An 18,499-nucleotide genomic window follows, 5' to 3' on the forward strand; every position below is an offset into this window, starting at 1 on the left:
TTTTGTACCAATGTTACTCAACTTCAGTGGGGTTACACTGATATATAATTAGTATAATCCAGTAAAGATTCAGACTCAGAGGTAGCTGAAACAATATTAACATATTTATTTGGAATTCTCTGGGGACTATAAATGAGAGTTGTTTTCATTTACACCAGGACTCAGTACTTACTGCACTAGATAGTGTAACCATATACAATTTGTGCTTGTGTTTTCAGTGCTCTTGTAAGTGACTGTATTGGAATAGGAGGTGGGCCGGAAGGGGACGGGGACAAAGACTGGATAATTGACTCCTACAACCTCAGTGATATATGGTGGGGAGACAGATTAGTGGATTTCATTGTTCTAGTTTTACTAAGAAATATGGAAAGGTCAATAATTAAAGTTTCAGTTTGCATACCTAGTTTGTGCAGATTAAGATTTTGGAAGACAGATTAGGAAAAAACCTAAGATTGGAAAAGGCCCTTTGGGGGGGAATAATATGAAGGAAAGTCCAATATCATGTCTCCTAGATTTAATTTTTGGAGCCATCTTAGTAAATAGTGTGTAATTACAATTAGTATTTTCTGCTGAAACTGTCTTCATTTCTTAGCGAGTTTCTGACTCTGAGCCTTTTTACGTATCCCCATTTAGTAATAATGAGTGCAAAAATATACTGGAGAGAGAAAGAGAGAGAGAGAGTGTGTGCGCGCGCGTGCTGCTGCCTGATTGTGTACTTCCCGTTCCAAATGAAGTGTGTGGTTGACCGATCAGTTTGTAACTCTGAGGTTCTATTGTAGTTATTTTATCTGTTTGGGGGTTAGGTGATGGTGGTGGTGGTGGTGGTGGTTGTTTTGTTATTGTTGGGGTTTTTTTTGTAGGATGAGAGGAAATTAAATGAAAATCAAAACCCTTGAGACTCACTTTTGTTTCCTCTAGTCTAGTCTGCAGAATAGTATGTGTTCGCGGAATCCTGCTACTGAGCAACCACTTGACTTACTCAATAAACTGTTGAGGCATGTTACATAGAAATAAAGATGAGGTGCTAAAACCAATACTCACAAGGCTAAACTAGAGAATTTCATTTACTGGAATGTATATTTTCAGACAAAAAGTACCAGTTTCCTTGTCTGAAAAAAAGTCCTCTCGCCACAACCCAAATGCCTGCATACAGCATCCCACCCATACATAATGCAAGTGATTTACAATTAACTCTCATTAATATAATCAATATTTTAAATGCTAATACGAGAAGAGTATTGCTATCTGTTGTAGTATTTTAGAGCACTGGTACTGACTTCATTTGGATTATATTTTAGATTAGATTTGTTACTGTTCCAATCATTTAAGTGAGAACATGCATCCAAGAAGTGAACACTCGTTACACCATCTTAAAGATACAGTCATGTTTTATTATTCTCTAGAGCCATTTGGAGCAGGGGCTGATCTCACCATTGTTTTCACTGAGTCACTGAGCAAAAATCCCAGCTAGCACTTGTATGGTCATGAGGGCACACTGAATTAGCAAATTAACCATTGTGTAATTAAAACAGATGCTGTGAGAATGTGTGATAAATGGGAAAGAACCCCATCAATGCATAAATCTTATAGATATATCTATATATATCTATATACACACACACACTTCAAAAGTGCTATGCAATACAAAAGCCAAATGCTTTATTTACTACCGAATGTACCTACCTGCTTATACTTTCATATACCCATTGATTTATATGGGGCAAGCATAGCCATTCCTCCACATTCAAGCTTTTAATGATTGTTATATTTCAAAAATACAGAAGTATAAAATATATGTTGAGCAACTGAAAATTACAAGCACAGCGCAGCCAACACGGCCATTTGTGATGGAACTGCACTCATTTCCTTCCCTGTTTAGATGTGAATGGAACCTGAAGCTGATGAATCTTTAGATCACAGTACAAAGCCACCTATTTCCCCAGGCTATCGAGGGGAGGGTATAATGGGTGGGCTTAATTTGCCATTTGGGGGTGGTTATTTTAGGAAGGATGAGATATGTTAGCTTTATTCTTGTTTATATGAATAAGTCTTAAACATATGTCAAATCCATTTATAGCCATGTGTAGGAGCTGTATAAAACAAGATACATTAAAAGCAATTTCCAAACAGTGGGAGAATATGGCACAAGGACAATCCATCTTCTCAGGTATGACTGTATTAACAGCAGTAATCAGCTCATCTCATCTTCAAAGCCTGGCACAAACATTAACTAATTACCGGTAATCCTCCCAACACCCCTATGAGGTAAGCAAGCATGAGTATCAATTTAACAGGTGGGGGAAAATGATCAGAGATTAATGCCCAAATCCTCCATCCTAGTAAATAGGGCTTCTCTAACAGGGGCACAGGAGGAATCATCCTCCACTGGTTGCAGAGCACTCAAGAAGCACTCTACAGCTGCTTCAATAATCTCCATAGCCACCGAATCCTCCTCACACAGAGGAGTTTGGCAATGTGTGCAAGGAGTACAGGCCTCCCTAGTGAGGACACTCCTCTCTGTGGCCTCTTCGCTACCCACCCATAACCCACACACATTGTAGAATGTAATTCTTCCTCCTCCTCCTCTATACCCACAGAGGGCCCCCAGCTGCAGGTGAACAAGGCAGATTCTGCTTGCACAGGGATTGGAGGACAGGATTCTGTGACTTAGAGGAGTTTACATCCCCTCTGTCTCACAGAGCTGAGCCCCATAGGAGCTCTTCCATCTCTGGCACACAGAAGAGTTTTGGGGCAGACTGGAGAAGAAATGGAGTGGTGGATCCAGGACTACATAACTTGCACAGTAGGTGTGGTAAGGGTTATCACTTCTCTAGAGGTGCATGGATCTACTATCAGCTTTTACTCTGTGATGAAGAGGGGAAGATTCTCCCCCACCTTCTTCATTTAGACCCTTGCAGCCCTCCCAGGTGCACAATCCAGTTACTTAGGCTGCACACTGCATGCCATATTTACCCTTAGTGGTTTTCCCAAGGCCATGTTGGAATTCATTCTCAAAGCCAAGATTAGCACTTGAATTTTATTGAATTGGTAATGCAATGTTTCATTCTGAAAGAACTCACTTAATTCTCAGATAGCTCCCCCTGGCACCCAGGGCTTCACTCTGGCTTAGTTTTGCACGTGTCAAAGGTCACACTCCGGTGATCAGGAAGGAATAAGAGGAGCTCCCACCCAACAGCACGTCAACAGCTCTGTTCCAGACTCTAAACAAAGTAGCCTCCCCCAAAATCACCTCCCCTACCCACCTCTGTTAGCCTCAGGAAAGAGTCACGTTTCAGCATGGAAGGCAACCAATTCCTTTCTTATCTTGGAGGGAAAAAGACAGCCTTGCTCATCCTGCTTTCTGAGCTCTGGAAGTAGGTCCTGACCACTCTTATGGAAACTTATGCTGGGCTCAGTAGGACCACAGTTGTTCCCTGCTCCAAAATTATACTTTCCTTCATCAGATATGTGACTCCGGTACATGGCTGGCTAATAAACACATACTGATACTTAGGTATGAATATTCCCCAATATGTCTACAGTTAAAAGGAAACTGTGTGTTTTCCTTCCAAATCCTGATGAAGCAATAATTCATCAACAAAAAAACCTGCAGCTCACTGTATCAGTCAAGAACACTGTATCAGTTAAGCCACATTCGTACATGATTTACAGTAGCAGGTCATTTTATAGCTTGAAATGAATCATGCCCCACTGATTGTTAGCCGGTGATGACTGAAGTGAATCATCATTACATTTAAAACAGTCACCGAGAATCACTTACCAGTACCTAAAATAGAACATGAGTAAAATCTCTGGTTTTGAACCTGCTTCAGGAAATAATTTGGAAATCTGACCAGGTTTTTCATTTCTGGTTCTAAAAATAAAATATCACAATGTCACTATGCTGCATCTTTTGCTCAGGTGTTATTTCCAGAACTAGGAATTGTATTAGTCATTTGTGAGGGACAACTTGGATCTTATTTTGGAAAATGAGGAATGGGTTGGAGATGTTAGGGAACATCCTAAGAAGTCACCATAGGAGCAAAAAGGAGAATACAGTTAAAAGGGGATACAAAGAACTGAAATAATGAAGCTATTTTGAGCTGGTGACAGTATGTGTTCTAAACTCTTCTATCGAGATGGCCAACTCTCCTTCATATTTCTCAATGCATTATTATCTTTACAGGGAATTGGCTTTGGAAACAGTTGAAAAATGTTCACCTGCAGATAGTCTTGTTAAAGGTCACTGGGATAGGAAAGATTTTCATGTTTTAGATTCTCTCTCTAAAAACATATTTTTGTCATTTCAGGCTAAATTAACTGAATTAATGGTGATACATTTGGTCCACCATACATTATTTAATATTTGTGCATCTACTTTATGATGCGTGAACTTTTATCAATTCACTGGCAGCCTATGGGTGGCTCAAATTTAACAAAAGAAAAGAGACCTGATGGAGCTGATTCAAAAGATGATCTCAGCAATCCCATTGTCCAGGCAAATGGAGAATGAACAGAGTATTACCAAAATGCCAAACATTCTCTTCTAGGTTTAACGGCTCACGTTTGGGTGGGTTCCAGAAAGTCACATCAGGCCAGTATCCTTTATTTCTTCTTTGCTTGTAACCATTGAAAGAAAAAGCCTGAGGATGTCTTAGCTATATTGGCAATAAACTGCTCGAAATCCGTTTCCAGATGTGAAAGCCAAGGTCTTAAAGAAACAAAAGTCATCTGCTTCCTGGCCTCTGGGAAGCAGCAAAGGGAATCTACATTATCTATCTGACCCAAATCTGTTCATAAATGGTATTCTTTCATTCTTTCTTAAAAGAGCTAGACACCCAACCTGTAAATCAACAAAATGAGTCAATCTCATCAAAGACACTTTATACTCTGGCAGTATAAAGAGGCCTTAAAGGGAATAAAGTATATTTTACATCCAACTTTTAGGCTTTTCCACATGACTAGAGCAGTGTAAAGTGGCCTTAGCATAAACGAGAATAAAGCCCAGAGAACCTAGTATTACTACTGGGGGGAGGGATAGCTCAATGGTTTGAGCAATGGCCTGCTAAACCCAGGGTTCTGAGTTCAATCCTTGAGGGAGCCACTTAGGGATTTGAGACAAAATCAGTACTTGGTCCTGCTAGTGAAGGCAGAGGGCTGGACTCAATGACCTTTCAAGGTCCCTTCCAGTTCTATGAGATAGGTATATCTCCATATATATTACTTCCCTGGCATTGCTCCAAGAAATAAGCCAACTCAACCACCTTTTCTGTAGTCACTGTTACTTGAAAAATACAATGCACAATGACAAATATTATTCCAGCAGAGGCCAGAGATAAAACATGCAGAAACTAAGATACTTTTGTTTCCTTATGCAAATCTCTCTCAACTCAGTGATGATTATCTCAGACAGCACAATAGACTTTAACCCTTATGGGGGTGGGGGGGGAAACAGAATGAGGAAGAGGTCTGATAAGAACAAAAGCAAACATAGATCTGGTGACTTTTATTCTGGCTTTAAAAGGAAATTTGCTGACACTATCAAAGTCTGAATTTTCATACAAAGGCCAAAAGCTAGGAATATTAAAGTGTGTGTCAACAAAGCGCTTTTTTTTTAAACCGTATAAGTACTTAAACGCACACGGTGTTTCCTTTTAATATGTTGATAGTGCTACAAAAACAGAGATGTTCATGCACTATGAAAACGAATTACTAAAAGATCATTTGACTTAATCTCAATATTTACTGAATAGCAGAAAAACAACACAGAAACAAGCAACAAAGAGTCCTGTGGCACCTTATACACTAACAGATGTATTGGAGCATAAGCTTTCGTGGGTGAATACCCACTTCGTCGGATGCACCATAAAAGCTTATGCTCCAATACATCTGTTAGTCTATAAGGTGCCACAGGACTCTCTGTTGCTTTTTTACAGATCCAGACTAAGGCTAGGTCTACGCTGGGGGGGGGGGGAGGGAGTCGCGAATAGCGTAGCTGAAGTCGGCGAATCTTAGGTCGATTTACCTGGCCGTGAGGATGGCGGCGAGTCAACCACTGCCACTCCCCCGTGCCGCAGTGGAGTTCCAGAGTCGAGGCAGAGCGATCAGGGATCGATTTTATTGCGTCTACATGATCCGGCGGGTAGTGTAGACATACCCTAACACAGCTACCACTCTTATACTTAACACAGAAACAGGTATCTATTTCCACATAAAACTGCTCTACAGCAATCATGACAACCAGCTCAAACAGACTTCCATATTGAATAATAATTCTATTATCTTTCCTTTTAAAATGAAGTATATTATGGCTAACTCACTTTATTATATTTTTTGCTACACTGCCAGGATGCTAAATCTTTGCTCATAAATATAGCAGTTCTCATAAAATCTATTAAGGAACACAAACTGCAATTTAACTACCTAAAGCTTTATTCTATTCCTAAGAGACAGCACTTAAACAATCACTTCACAAGGATTATGGGCTTTACATTACAGCAGTCTTTGATATAAGGATACTGGAGTCATAATCGCCTGAACTACCTAAGGATACTCCTATTATGAAAAGTAACTAAAAATAACATCATGATGATCCATATTGATTGCATCTCATTAATCCCACATTGGATTTGCTCAATTTTCAAATTTAAAAAAGAGATTTTTTTTAATAGCCAGCCTTGCAAACATGGTGTAGGATCAGAGACTCAAGCTGGTTTCTTTCACCTTCTAAAATCATGATCAGTAGTAAGTAGGCTAAATTACGTCATCATTGTGCTACCAGGGCAACTTCAAAGTCTTTAGCTAATACTCTCAGTTAAAATGGTGCGAGTTTATGCAAAGACTCATGGCCAGGTTTGTCTATACCTGCAGAGATGCCTAGGATTTATTGCCAAGAAGGCCAACGGCATATTGGGCTGTATTAGTATGAGCCAGCAGAACAAGGGGAGTGACTATTCCCCTATATTCGGCACTAGTGAGGCCATATCTGGAATATTGCATCCAGTTTTGATCCCCCCATTACAGAAGGGATATGGACAAATTGGAGAGGGTCCAGTGGAGGGCAACAAAAATGATTAGGGGGCTGGGGCACATGACTTACGAGGAGAGGCTGAGGGAACTGGGCTTGTTTAGTCTGCAGAAGAGAAGACTGTGGGGGGATTTGATAGCAGCCTTCAACTACCTGAAGCGGGGTTCCAAAGAGGATGGAGCTACGCTGTTCTCAGTGGTGGAAGATGCCAGAACAAGAACCTATGGTCTCAAGTTGCAGTGAGGGAGGTCTAGACTGGATATTAGGAAACACTATTTCACTAGGAGGGTGAAGCACTGGAACGAGTTACCTAGGGAGGTGGTGGAATCTCCATCTTTAGAGGTTTTTAAGGCCTTGCTTGACAAAACCCTGGGTGGGATGATTTAGTTGGTGTTGGTCCTGCTTTGAGCAGGGGACTGGACTAGATGACCTCCTGAGGTCTCTTCCAACCCTAATATTCTATTATTTAGATAAATCTTCCTGTATCTTTCATCTGATTTTCTATTTTAACAGTCAGTCCACCTTAAGGAATTGAACTGTGGACCTCTTGATCTAAAAGCATGAGCCTCCACCATTTAAACAGAAATGTTAAGTTCCTTAGCTGGCATCTGTAGCAGACTTATTAACCTCTTATGTGGGGTAGCAACTGGGGGGAAGGGAGGAGATACACTGTTTCTTGACTTAGTCATAAGAAGCAGCTTGATACATGATTAAGTTTTCAAATAGTTTAAAATCCTCTGCCATTTTTTCTATATGGTGCACAAATCCTAGTCCATGTTTCTCAGTCAGTTCAATTTGCTCATCTAAATTGGTAATTTTTGAGGATACTTTGTCCATTTTACCAAGACTGTTTGTCAAGGAGATAGCAGTGAGGCCCTCACCTGAGAAGAAAGGTCACAGTTATTCATGCACAGTGAACCTCTAGGTTAAATTACTGAAATGCTCTTTAATTCGATGCTTGAGAGCTTCTGCTATTGCAGAAGACAGCTGTTGCTTAGTGGTGTTTCTTGTAACACACATGCTTCAGAGCCCGCACTGGCTTCCATTTCACCTTTGAAAACATATCTAATTATTAGTTTTAACATACAAGCCCTTAATGGTTTGGTCCTGTCTACTTCAGAGACCACCCTGCTGAGCTTAACTTTCCTCATGCCCTATCCCAACAGCAGATATGAACTGAGGCACTTGAGGTAACAGCGCCCCAGTAAAACAGTGTCAAAACTAACTCACTGTCCTCCTTCAAATCCCCCCTTCAAATTCTCCTCTCTTGTGAAGCCCACTATAAACTTAACAATGGTTAGGCTGCTGCTGTGCTGAGACCACAGCCTGTCATGCCGACCAATACTGCCTCCTTTGGGTATGTCTACACTTTGAGCTGGAGGCATAAATCACAGCTTGATGAATACAGTGCTAGCTGTGAGCGAGCTAGAGAGCTAAAACCAGCAGCCATGGCAATGTGAATGGCAGAAAGAGCTACCAGCTGAGTATGTTTAATCTCTCAGATTGTATCATATTTAGGGCAACTAGCTCCTCCCACTGCTCATGCCGCAACAGGCTACACTCTATTTTTAGTATCCTAGTTAATCAGAGCTAGCATGGGTATGTCTCCTCAAACGACCTTCAGCTCAAAGTGCAGACATACCTATTGTTTCCTTGTATTTCTCCCATCTGTCTGTTGTCTCTTGTCTTATACTTGGATTGTAAATTCCTTGGGCCCTGGACTGTCTTTTTGTTCTATGTTTGTACAGCGCCCAGCACAGTGGGATCCTGACCCATAACTGGGAGCTATGATATTGCAAATAATAATAAATAATCCAGGGATGATGGCAGGTCATTCTGAAAGGAGGTTCCTTGAACCTGACATTTGCTCTCTCACTGGTACAACCTACCCTGAGTTTGCTGACCTTCCAGACACATTACAAGTGCCATCTATTTGCACAAATTTTGCCTAAGGAAATGATCTGCTGTGCTTCTGTGTTTGTTTATTTGCTACAATTTTTTATGAGAGAGGGTGCCCCTTTATTGCACTTTTTATTGAGTTGTAGAGGTTCTGGCTGAAGTCAATGGATTGAGTGAATTGGTCAATCAATATTTTGTTATTGAAATGAGCATGTATTCATTCTGCACATGTACTTGTAGGAGTAGATTACAAAATCTAAAACACCAAAAAAAAAAAGTCATTCTTCAATACACTTAGTCTCTCTGTTCATTAAGACAATGGAAAATCCAATTCTTTTATCCAGCTTCTGGGAGAAATTCTATCACCTGCGGGGTAGGGTTGGACTAGAAAGCCGTGCTAGTCCCTTCTGGCCTTGGAATCTGTGAATCTACGAGTCTCCCATTTCATCTCCCTCCTTAATGGGTGAGTGCCTGCATTGCCCTCAAGCTCACCTGCAGGGTCTACATGGACCAATTAATTCATAACCCACTAGTGCATAATCACACCCCAGTGGAGTGCGCTACCCTACCATATAGACAGACTCTAATTCTTATCTATGATTAAATATATATTCAGTCTTTTAAAACAACATGCAGCTCTCTGGTCCTGCGAGTTTCAGCAGTAAAGCTGAAGTACACACTGATATGCAATATTATATGAAAAACTACTTTTCTGTTATCGTTGCAATAATATGTATGTAATAAGATGTTTAGCATCTAGGCAATAGTCTCTATATACGTATAGAGAAATGTATGGAACACTGAAAATGTTATCTAGCTGAAAAGGTAAAACACAAGATTTAAAGACAACCACTATACTGTATTTCAAAATCTTAAAAAACAACATGCCAAATTGAAAATAGGCAGTTAACTGGCTTAACAATTCCGAGGCTCATACTTATGAAACTCTGAACACTGATTTTATTTACAGACATTCTTAACTATGTTTCTAAAAGTACATTCTAATATGAATGGTTCAGAAGATCAAAGACATTATTTTAAATAATGAATATTTAATGCTCTGGTTAAAGATAAATGTAAGGTATTTTTATACTGCCAAATCCTATTTATTGAAGAAAGTTGGGATTCAGCCACTAGACCTCACAGAGTTCAATTTTTGTTCCAGAATCTTGCATCATGAAGGTGGAAAGAAGGAGATTAATCCTTAATCAAGGGAAACAGTTTCTCCACTCTGAATTATTACACTGAAAAAAAGTGCCTACGTTAAACATGCAGGTACACTTAAGAAAAATGGTGTTTTAGGACCTATTCCTTCTTCCATTGAATATCAGGTCCTAATTGACCAATAATGTTTTTTCCTCAGGACCTGCTGCATAAATAAAAAAGGGTATTTCACAGAAATACTGTAGCTTCTGAAAAGTTTTGTGCTACCATAAAGATATTCATTAGGGCAGTGGTTCTCAACCAGAGGTCTTCCAGTGGGCCATCTAGGTATCTGCCTAGTTTTACAACAGGCTATATAGAAAGCACTAGCAAAGTCATTACAAATTAAGATTTCATACAGACAATGACTTGTTTATGCTGCTCCCTACACTGTATCAGCAGTTCTCAAACTGTGGATTACGAGTTTGTTTTTATGGGTTTGACTGGGGCGGTGTTAGACTCGCTAGGGTCCAGGGCAGAAAGCCAAAGCCCGAGATCCGCTGCCCGGGGCTGAAGCCAAAGCCCAAGGGCTTCAGCCCCAGGCACTGGGGCTCGGGCTTTGGCTTCAGCCCCAGGTGGTGGATGTTAGATTGCTGGAGCCCAGTAGAGAACGCTGAAGCCAGAGTCTTGTCATATAGGGCTAAAGCCCAAGCCTAAGCAACTTAGCTTCGTGGAGCCCCCGGCAATTACCCTGCTTATGGAGGGGTAGAGAACTTAGCCTCTAGATTTAATTAAATCTCTGGCACAAAACCATGGAGAAAGTAGCATTGTAACAGTAAGTTCACAGAGCAAAGACTCATTGCTTATATACCGTACATGCCCACAAAATTTTCAGTTAATTCCAGGCACTCACATCGATAGCACACATAGCTCAGCTGTGAGAGCTGGAAAAGCATTCTGGTTACATGTATGGAAAAGTACATAGCCACATTCTTGCTTTGCCTCTTAAATTTCTATAGTCAGGTCTGCAAAGAGTTTTATAAACTAACAGAGCAGAGTGTGATGATTTCTGCTTTACCCCAGCATGGCTCTTCAAGATTTGAAAGAAAAGAAAAAAAACAAAACAAAACTGTATTTCAATATCATTCATTATCTATGACACAGCCGGAATGCTTTCAAATTTGCAGTTTTGAGAGGCACACTGCAGCCTATTTCAGCTGCCTGTGTTGTTCAGAAGAGCATATCTGTCATGAAAGCACGCTGTGTAAGGAAAGTAGTTTGTAAGATAATCAGTTGCTTTTTACTGTCTGTAGCAGATTTATCTCACCCAATAGATCTGATGATTGCCACAGAGGAATGTTGGTAAAAGCCAATGTGTGGAGTCATTCTTGGAGATGAAGATGGAAACAGTGATCCTGACCATAAACTTAAATACAACATTATTCAAGCCTATCTCAAGAGGAAAAAACAAAACAAAAAACCCACAAGGATAGGAAACAGAGACAGACTTTAAACTAATATGTAAGAGTTAGAAAGTACACTTCAGCATGCCTACAGTATGTACAAATCACCTACTGTTTGAAAAATCACCTGGCAATACTGGAGGCTTAAATTGGCTCATTCCGTTAAGAACGGTTCACCTTTAACTCTGAACTGAATTTAATTTATTAGTTAAAATTCAATGTAAAATGTTACTTGACCATAGTTCCACATATATAGCTACATAGAGAGACTAGAGACTGTGACGATTCACACTATATGGCTGACATAGATCAGGGGTTCTCACACTTTACTGCACTGAAACCTCCTTTTGCATACCACTACTATCTCGGAACCTCCCTTTTTTTCTGGCCAAGACCCCCCACTTCTGATAAGCAACTAGGAAAGGCAGTCGGTTGTAACCCTCAGGATGAGAACTCCTGCCACAGATGGATTAGACAATTACTAAGCATCTCATGTCTCTATATTTAATGGTAGTATTAAAAATAAGGGTGTCTCAGGGTGTTGAAAAGATCAGCCACTGAATGAAAATGAAAAATGGACACTGTCAAATTATGTTGTGGTTTGTTTTCTCTATTGTTTATAATGCTCTTATAGGAACTTGAAAACAATTGGTCTTTTGATATTGATACTAAATGTTCTTTCAGCTAAATGCTGCTCTGTTCCTGATCAGTAGGCGTAAAATTACCTCTGGGGGAATTCTGTGCCACTGCGCATGCACACTATTTTTGTCCCCCACAGATTTCTTTGCTTCCCCACAGAAAAATGACTATCTGACAGAGAAACAAAGGGAAGCCACAAGAGCGATCCTACGACCCCTTCCCCCCCCAGCAATACGTTTCGGATGCCCAGGGCACCAGCAGAGAGGTAAATCACTGTGGGGCAGGGGGCAGGACTGGAGAAGACCCGTCTGGTGGCTCCTACCCTGCACTGGGCTCAGCTACTAGTCCTGGCTGGGTTGGGGAGGACAGGACTTCCTCTTCCCCTTAACGGCATCTGGGGCAGTGTCAGACCCATCCCCAGATTTCTCCCTCGGCTGTAGGAAGCTTTGCAAACGCTTCCCCTCCACGTCCACTGTGCTTCCCACACCCATCGCTTCTCAACTGGAGGGGGAGGGATCACTGTACAGGGAGCTGCTCCCGCATCCACCCAACCCCCCAGGCATTCAGACCCCCCTCATATCTAGACCCTCCCGCTGAGCTCCACTCCCCATGCAGCTGGACCACCCCAAGCCACCTGCATCCAGATCCCCATCCCACTGAGACCCACTCCCCCAGCATCTGGACCCCCCACTGAACCTCCCAGACCCCTCTGCCGAGCTCTAGCCCTCTCACACCTAGACACCCCCCCCACACTCAGCCGCAACCACATTCACCTGGACCCCCCCAACAAAGTCCCATTACCATGGCATCCAGAAACACCCCCCCCAGAAGCTCCTGTGCATCCAGATCCCCCCACACCCAGATCCCCCACTGAGCCGCCCGCACCCAGATTGCCCAAAACAGAACCCCTCCACACTAGGTTCCTGAATTGTTGAGCCTGCCTGCCCATACCGGATACACCTGGCACAGAAGGGCAGGGCTCTGGGGTGTTTCTGGGGCAGGCCTGGTCCTTGCACTATGTCAGGATTGGGTACAGCCTCACCACTGAGTCCGTGTTCCAGGGGAAGCTGCACAGTGATCTCCCACATCTGTGCAGCCAGTGGCCTGTGCTCCCAATGCCATGCTGGAGTCTCCACATTTATATGAAAAATAAAATTTGCAGAATTTTAAAATATTGTGTGCAGAATTTTTAATTTTTTGGCATAGAATGCCCTCAGGAGTAGAAAATGTATGGCGATCTTTCTTCCTGACCAGAAATTCCAACTCCAGCATGCAGCTGGGAAGAAGCATAAATCATGCTTGCACTCTGCCAAAAAGATCTGCATGGCCCATGTCTAATGTTCCAAACATTGCTGTGGTTGATTGTCAAAGGGATATACCAACCAAACATGTCTACAGTTGGGACTCTGCAGGTCAGAACAATGAAAATGCTGGGATCAGCACTGAAGACTGAATTCCAATAGCCCAAACCTTAGTAACTTACATTTCAGCAAAATAATAAATAAGTAGTGAGTGGAAAACCCTTCACTAAGACGAAAACGGCTAAAAGTCTCTAAATTGACAGTGAACCAAATACTTCATTTGCCACCTCAAAGGGCAGCAGAATCAATGTAACACCTTCCCACTTATAGATAAGGGCACAATATCCTCTTACTTCCTGCTCTATAAAAGGCCAAGCTACCCCCAACTTGGTAAGGCAACTCCCATCTTTTCATGTCTTGTAATATATATACTGCTTACTGTATTTTTCACTCCAGGCATCTGATGAAGTAGGTTCTAGCCCACGAAAGCTTATTCCCAAATAAATTTGTTAGTCTCTAAGGTTCCACAAGGACTTCTCATTGTTTTGGCTGATACAGACTAACACGGCTACCACTCTGAAATCCGACACTGTAGGAAATGTTTTTTATGTTCCTTTTCTACTCTGATAATTAAAAAATGATTTGAGGTGTTTAAAATGTATTTTGAATCTACCATGAACAACGACTTCAATGAGAACTAGTGCCATCAGCTTTCCAAACAAATGTATAACAATTTAAAGTCATGCATCATGATACTTTCTACAAACTTAGATAAACTATAAATAGAAGGAAGTCTAGCTGTCAACTAGCAAGAAAGCTTAAAGAGTTTCATTGCCAAGGCAATCAGAATCAGGGGAAAGGGCAAGATAGCCTGTAATTTTCCAACTCACCACTACATATAGCTCTAGGCTAGGGACACTGCCTGAGCTTCCAATCACCAAGCCTCCTCTCTCTGCCAAAGAGGCTGGTCTTTAGACAACTGCAGCACATGTAAAATAGTAACCCCTCATGGTCAGTACATGGAATTGAATCCACAGAGATCAGATGCATGGAACTGGGAACTTATGTGCATGAGCCATCTGCTTTCTCTTGGGTCTTTGCTGGTCCCAACTAGGGGGCAGCCAGGTACAATAGATTATTCCTGAAGATTGGTATGGTCAGCATATAACTTGCCAATTTTGAAGTTGAGTCAGAATATATTAAGGCATTAGAGTGAATGACACATACAGTAATATCAAACACTTCTATAGAATGAGCTAGATTCTCTACTGGAATCCACCCCCTACAAGCATAAAGGAGATGGATTCTGGCAGCAAATTACCAGCAGAGAATTCTCCTGCTGGAAGGGAATTCAGTGGTGTTCCAGCTGTGCCAGACCCAGGTCTAATTCCAGCATAAAGAGCATAGTGAGTGGTACCAAGGGGTGGGGAAATAGCAAAACAGATCTCCAACACACTACAACAAATGTGTGTGATTGGCAGCTAACTGGCAGCAGCTCTAATGCATATCAGGGCTGAAGCAGCTCTCAAGAGCTAGGGAGCAGTAATCCGCTTCTTCACACAACCCTCCCATTCCAGCACCACATAAATCAAGAGAGAATCTACAAGGGGGCTTAGTTACTGTCTCTGGAAAGTGTTACTGTGAATTTCCTGAATTCTATGTGCTTAAAATCTTATTAATAAAATTGTACTGATGTTAAGTTTATACATACTAATAACCGTGCTCCTTCCCCCCGAACTATAAGGGAGCACATTTTAGACATGTATTTATTTAAATAAAACTGTAATGAAAAGATAAGTAAAGAGTATCTGACAGGACCTGGAAACATGTTACATTTCCAGAGTCTTGTTTGCTACAGTAAATATTTAATAAAGCAATTCTCTCTTCTACCACACTAGCCTCTAAAGTATGCATCTGTCTGAATTTGAATTTTGATAGAAGAAACAGCCATCCTTCAAAACAAGATCTTTACACAAAGAATGCAGACCAACTCATATACAGAGTAAACCTAATTGGAGACTCAATCATAAAAACACTCAGCCAAACTCTGCAGTTGTTATTCTGGCAAAATAAATAAATAATTAAATAAAAAATTGCTTCTGACTTCAGTCATTGCTCTGGGAGAACTGTCACTGAAGTATTTGGTCCACAGCTTGTAAATTATGAGTCATGGTACAGAAACTTGGCTCTATTACTACTTTCAGGTCTAAAATTTACTCTGACATCCTACATTCTGGCTTTTGCCATAACAGTATCTATATCTACTGCCAAAAGACAGTTCAATATCACCAAGTGTTTCCTGAGATAGTATGTACACACTATACTGAAAGAGCCATTACAAGTTAGCTGTTTTGCTGCCTTTTCTTTCACAGGATCTAGTTAAAGAGAGCCAGAAATTGAGCTGCTTCTAAAAGTCAATTAAGCATCAGCAACATTGTCAAACATCCCCGTATTTTATAGCCTAACCTAGTGCTTACAAAACACAAAAATACACTGTGCTTTTATTTTTCTTACATGGTAAAATCCCATGTAAAATCCCTTCCTTACTCTTCATTTTTAATTGGATGGTTACAAGCAATATTTTGTTTTGTTTAAAAGTTGGAGTGGAGAAATGTAGAAAGATATGGTCCCTGCCCTGAGGAGTATACAAAGACCCCCAATTCTGCAGTGAGAACTCTGTGGGCAGAGCCTGCACCCATGTGGTTCTCTTTGCTGGATGGGGAGGCTATAGAGCTGGCTATAGAGCTCAGCAGGAAGAGACACTATTTGAAGATTGTCAGGTGGTTCACCATTATGACAGAAGGAGCATTTAGTTAAGCCTCAAAGTCTTATTTTCATGAACATGTAATTTTTCCATAGATGTAAATCCCCAGACAGAGTTATAAATATACAATATTCCTGCTTTGCTATCTGAAGATAAGCATCCAAATGCCACGAGTATAAATGAATAAACTAAAAAAAAATGAAATCGAACACTCACATGGAGAAAGACTTAAAACAAATGCAAACCCAATACCTCTAATATAAGTACCGCAAAATGTAATGCAAAACTGGGGGAGGGGGTGTGTGAAAAACTCTCTTTGCTCTAATCCTCAGGTGCTGCCCACTCCTGGGTGTAACTTTTCAGAACCATGTTTTTGGTGTGGCAGAGTTGATGCTTTCATAAACCTTATTCAGATGACAGATTCGGACCACATTCATGTCTTCTGTTACTTTAAATCAATTGTCCATGCTATCAGAGCAAGAGTTACTGACAAATACTAATTAAATTCACTACCCATTCAGGCTCACTGCTTAAAATAGTTGAAAAACAACAGCTAGTGGCTGCTGTGTGTGTCTAACGAGTATTTGTTCTTTTAAATGAGTAACAAAGCATTTTACAGACCATACTAGATTGAAATTGGTTTCCCTTCGGTACCTGGCCATGGCCTCCAGTCCTCCCACATACAAATGTAGTGCTAACGTCTGACAAGATTGCCTGAAACAAAGATTTAGGACTATGAACCCGCTTCATTACTAGCCTCTTTGCAACTTCCTGCCCTCATTACTGGTTCAGACCATTCTGCTAGTCTGTTCCTTTCCCTCCCTCACTTCTGAAACACATGGCCAGAGTATTGGGGATAAGCACTGACAGACAGCAAGAGAAACGTCTCTCATACGTGAAAAACCCTTACTTAGGGTATGTCTTCACTACTAGCCGGATCAGCGGGCAGCAATCGATCCAGTGGGGATCGATGTATTGCATCTAGTCTAGATAGAATAAATCTATCCCTGAGCGTTCTCCCGTCGACTCCTGTACTCCAGCTCGGCAAAAGGCACAGGCAGAGTCGACGGGGAGTGGCAGCAATTGACTCACCGTAGTGAAGACACTCCAGTAAGTAGATCTAAGTACGTCGACTTCAGCTACGTTATTCACGTAGCTGAATTTGCATAACTTTTCCCTGCCCAGTGGAGACCAGGCCTTAGATCTCACCTCCTTGACTGGGACAGATGCACCGCACAGCAAAGAATGCTTGGATGATTGGACTGACTGGAAGGAGAGGAGTGGGGTGCCAGTGTACAGACGTGCACCGCACCCACATTACTGGAAGAGAAGGGAGGGCAAGGAAGAGACAAAACAAAGAGGACAAAGGGATAGGATACTAAAGAAGAGAAAAATCCAAATCTGCTCCCAGATCTGTACACTCTTTCACCAGCACTATGAAAACCTACTGAAGCCTCTGGCTGGAATTTGATAGCACTCTAACTAATTAAATCTCTAATTCTGGAGCATAAACAAATAGAACAAATAGCTATATTTCAACCTTATATTATCCTGCATAATTATTAACAGGCCTATTCATAGGCTGCCAGTCTGATACCAAGATTCTGATATATCCAGCGCATTAGAGCTGGATGAGCTAGTCTTTGCAGACAATTTATTTGAGGAATTTAACCTACTATCTGGTCTCAAGTTGTCTGTAAACAGGTCACTGTTTACAAATTGTTCCTTATTAGAAATCCTTTGGCAAACACATTTGATGAACATTTATCTGAGCTAAGGCTTGTTTGTGAAATCTTTGCAGTGAGTGAGCCACCAGTGGTAGCTATCCCAAGATAACAGGTCAGGAACAAGTGACTCCAGCAGAGGACTGCCAGCCTTAAAGACGTGTTACGGTGGGGATGTTTCACTAGTCAACAAGTCAGCACGCATCTCTTTTTCCATTAAGTAATAAGAGTCTGCCAAGCTTCTCTAAGACTTTAAAACTGGAGTGAGCAAGGGGAGGAGGAGTCAGGCCTGCCCATGCAGGGGGAGGAGGATATTTGCAGTGATGCACTGTGATACTTTCAGCTTTGGGTAAAATGTTTTGCTCTTTCTACAGTGTTACTTTTCAGTTTCTCCTTTTAAAGGCCCCAATTCAAGAAGGTACTCTAGGACAGTGGTTCTCAAACTTGGGCTGCCGCTTGTTCAGGGAAAGCCCCTGACGGGCTGGGCCGGTTGTTTACCTGCTATGTCCACAGGTTCGGCTCATCGCAGTTCCCACTGG

The 18,499-nt window shown here is 41.4% G+C and overlaps 1 protein-coding gene across 12 annotated transcripts in view; it reads right to left on the reverse strand.

Moving 5' to 3' along the window:
- Positions 1 to 18,499, reverse strand: part of CAMK2D (calcium/calmodulin dependent protein kinase II delta) — a 278,028-nt gene that overhangs the window by 200,291 nt on the left and 59,238 nt on the right. The gene's annotated exons all lie outside the window — the stretch shown is intronic.

Source organism: Mauremys mutica, chromosome 5, assembly GCF_020497125.1.
Source record: "Mauremys mutica isolate MM-2020 ecotype Southern chromosome 5, ASM2049712v1, whole genome shotgun sequence".
In the NCBI taxonomy this organism is placed as follows: Eukaryota; Metazoa; Chordata; order Testudines; family Geoemydidae; genus Mauremys; species Mauremys mutica.